We start from the raw sequence: 3,974 nt of genomic DNA, 5'->3' as shown, positions 1-3,974 counted from the left end.
GGCTCTACTCTACTCACGCCGAGCTCACAAGCGGCTCTGCTGCGGCTGACAGAGCTGCGGCCCCTCCCCGAGCCCCGGGCATCCCCACCCCACTCCTCACACCCCCCGCCTTGACCCGGGGAGCGCAGGCGCTCCCCCTCCTCCCAGCCTACACACACACACCCTCTCCCCCGACGCCTGGGTTCACGCTTGGCCCCACTGAAGGGGGTGGTGACCAGAGTGCCCCTCACCTGCTCTGGGTAGCGAAGTCTGCAAGGAGGGTGCCGTGACCCAGACTAGGGAGACAGGACCCTGGTCCCACGTGGTCATTGCTCTTTGCCTCAGTTTCCCCACCGAGAGCTGGGTGGCTGGAGAGTGCCTTTGACAAGATGAACACGGAGCTGAGATTCAACTTCCCTCCCTGGACAATGTTGTGTAGAGCCCTCAGCGAGAGCGCGCCGCAGGGCACTCAGAGCCAGCAGGAAAAGCTCCCTTCTGGGTAGCTTGGCTTCCACCCACCTCTGAGCTCTGCGCCTGCCCCTTGGGAGGGGTCAGACTTGGCCTCAGAGCTTGGTCCTAGCAGAGGCTCGGGTAGCCCCAAAGATCTCCAGCCTTCTCCTATGCTTCCCTTGGCTTATAGGCATCCTTGGCCACAGAGTTCTCCTGCCCATCCCGGGATCCCGGGTCTGCACTTCGAGTGGCCCATATTCTTGCTCCAGGCTTTCAGACCTAGCTAGCCAGGGAAAGAGCCTGAATCTTGGGGTGCACAGACCAGAGCAAACCACCTTACGGAGCTCCAGTGGCAGTGAAGGGGTTAGGCGCCACTGCGCTCCTGCCTGACTCACCCTCCCAGCTCTAACCACTGCGGGCTATTTTTGCCAGAGAGGGGCCCCAGGCTTCCCAGCCGCTCCCCCCGCCCCTGCCAGACCGCAGCCCAAGGCACGACTGGCCCCGCGCACCCGAGGCTGGCACGTTGACTCAGAGACAGGCCCCCTGGGGAAGCAGAGCCACGGGGCCCGAAACCCACAGCCACAGTCATCTCTTCCTTGGTGGTGGCCCTGCAGCTCTTCTGGGCAGTCAGCCTCCAGTCTGTGCTGCTGCAGGGCCTGCCCTGTGCTGTAGGGGGCGCTGCTGTCTGGGGGGCAGAGCAGTCTGAGAGAGATCAGTGACTTTTCATCCGCTGGCATATGATTTACTAACCACCTTTATGTGCCAGGTCTGGAGCAGGCTGGGGAGGTAAAAGTGTCATGGTTCCCGACACTGGACAGCTCTGACCAGAGAGGGTTGCTTTTCTTTGCTTTCTCACCTCTGGGGGTGGGGGAGGAAGAGAAATAGCCCTAGAACTCCTGCCTCTCCTTCCTGTTTAGACGCCAAGACCCAAACCATGTGTGGCTTTTGAGGCCACTGGGATCTGTAAGCCATATCTCAGTAGCTTTCATCCTTTCACCTGGATTCAGTGACCCTGGCCAGCATCCTTGTCCTTCCTGCACGTCAGCCTGGGACTCCACCCAGGTCCCTGGAGGAAGGGGATGAGGTTTCCTATGCCTCTCTTCTCCCATGGGCATTTGTATTTCTCCATGGGTCTCTGGACCTCCCTCAGGTTTCCGATCGTTACTTCTGATTCTACCCTTGTCAGGCTGTAGAACAGTCAGGTGCCAAGGAAGGGCCAAGGTCAGAACTATTACCATAGACTCCAACTTCTCAGTGACTCCAAGGCTCCCCACGCTGGTCTATCCCAAATCCAAGGACCCACACTCCTGTTCTCTCTCCATGCAGAAGCCCAGCTCTGGGACAGGAGGCCACAGGCAGGCAGACTGGGTGGCCTGAACTGGCCCCCAGTGCCCTTGGCCCGACCGGCTGGCCTGAGCACTGACCCGCAGGCGGCTGGAGGGTGGTGGAGCAGGCGGGGTCTGGAGAGGGCTGTGGGTACACACCCATTGCCTAATACCCCAAGCACGCGGCCAGCTCCAGGAAAGGGGAGGGGCGGGAACCAGAGAGACCTTGACAGGGGTTGGGGCCATGACAGGAGGGGGAAAGTGAGGGGCTGTCATTACTTTGGGGAGAGAGTCGGAACAAGCTGGTCCCCCTTCCCCTCGATGAGAAGACTGGAGGGCTGCCTTCCCATCATGGGGATGGAGGGTGTAGCAAGAACAATCTGGGAAGATCACTGGGGCCCTGGAGGGCGGGGGTCAAAGAAAAGAGTGGGGGCCCCCCCGGGAGATTGGGGGATCGAGCAACTGAGGCGGTGGCTAAAGCAGAGCAAAGCCTCGGGAACCTCCTCCTCCTCCTCCCCTCATGTTTGCCTTGGCCCGGGGTCCCGGGTGACTCATCTATTGCTGAGCCGCTGATAGGGGCGGCCAAGCTCGGGGAACCCAAATTATAGGCCCAGGAGGGATGGATGCGCCCTCGGCGGTGAGCTCAGCTGTGCTGCCCACCCTCCGCCTCTCACGCCTTCTTCTGCAGCACCGTAGGCCACCACCCGGAGGCACCAAAGGGTCTGCAGCCCAGCTGCATTGGACTCCTGGGGAAACCCCCAACACTTGAGCAGTTAGCCCCAACAAATGTGTGGGATTACCATAGACAACTTTGCCCCCTTCTCTACCAGAGGCTGATGGCTTCCCAGCACGAGGAGGCAGTGCCGCCTGCTGGTGCTTCAAAGGAAGGTAGGCTCCTCTGCCCACAAACTCTCAGCCCTGGTCCCCTGCCTCCTCCCCACACCCCAGCAACAAGGGAAGGCCCCTTTCCCCTCCGCCATCTCTCTCCTGTGCCTATTCCAGAGAGGTGGTTTGCTACTGATTTTCTACTTCAAGCCTTTAAAGTTATCCGTGGTCAAAGGTGATAGAAAAATATAGCAAGGTAAAGGAGATAGGTAGCAGGATTCCATTTTATATAGGGGGATGAAAAAGAAAGTGAGCGAACAAGCCCATGGAGATATCTGAGGAAGGACATTCCAGAACACAGAAAAGCAGGTGCAAGGGTCCCGAGACAAGAATTTGCTTGGTATGTTCAGGGAATCAGCAAGTAGGCCAGTGTGACCAAAGGGAGGAACCCACAGGGGAGAGGGTGAAGTTAGACAGTGAAGTTAGAGGACGAGGATGAGGAAGGAGCAGGGTCAGATCATATAGGGCCATGTAGGCCACTGTAAAGATTTCACCTTTTTCCTTGAGTGAGATGGGGAATCCTTGGAAAATTCTGAGCAGAGGAATGAAATGATCTGCCTTCGGTTTTAGAAAGCATGGCTCTGGCTGCTGGGTGGAGAAGAGACTGTGGGGGGCAAAGGTAGGAGTGGGGAGAGCTACCAGGAGGCTAGTGCAGTAATCCAAGAGAGAGGAGGTGGTGGCTCTGACCAATGATGTAGCAGCGGTGGGGTAAGAATGGGTCCGAGTCTGCAAATATTTTAAAGACAGAAGGACAGGATTAGTTGATGGGCTTGATACGGAGTACAAGAGAACAGATGGATCAAGGACAACCCTAAAACTCTTGTCGTGAGCAACTGAAAGGATGGAGGTGCCGCTTCCGGAGATGGGGCGACCAAAGAAAGAGCAGGTTCGGAGGGGGAAGAATCATGCGTTCGAGTTTTGAACAGGTACATTTTGAGAAGCTTATTCAAGTGTTAGATGTGCAAGTGCAGAGTCCAGGGCCAGAGGTATAAATTAGGGAACATGAGACTGGATGGTTCACCAAGAGAGTGAGTGTAGACTGAGAAGAAAGTCCAGCTTGAATTGGGGCACACTCTGAAGCTTAGAAATTGGTACACAGGGTGGAACCTGATAAGAAGCCTGAGAAGGTGAGCAGCTAGTGAGGTAGGAATGGTGTTCTAGAACCCAAGTGAGGAAGTATTTCAAGAAGGAGAAAGCGTTCCTTGGAGGTTAATTAGGATGAGAACCAAGAATTAACCATAGAGCAACCAAGAGGTCATGGATGATTTTGATAAGGAGGTGTAGCAGGTTCAAAGATGTGATCAGGATGGAAAGAGAGAATAAAGAAAAGAAATT

This window comes from Mirounga angustirostris, unplaced genomic scaffold (assembly GCF_029215605.1).
Source record: "Mirounga angustirostris isolate CCGP_5_RB_7025 unplaced genomic scaffold, mMirAng1.0.hap1 SCAF_5, whole genome shotgun sequence".
In the NCBI taxonomy this organism is placed as follows: domain Eukaryota; kingdom Metazoa; phylum Chordata; class Mammalia; order Carnivora; family Phocidae; genus Mirounga; species Mirounga angustirostris.
The sequence above is the reverse complement of the archived record's forward strand: the minus strand, read 5'-3'. Positions refer to the sequence as shown.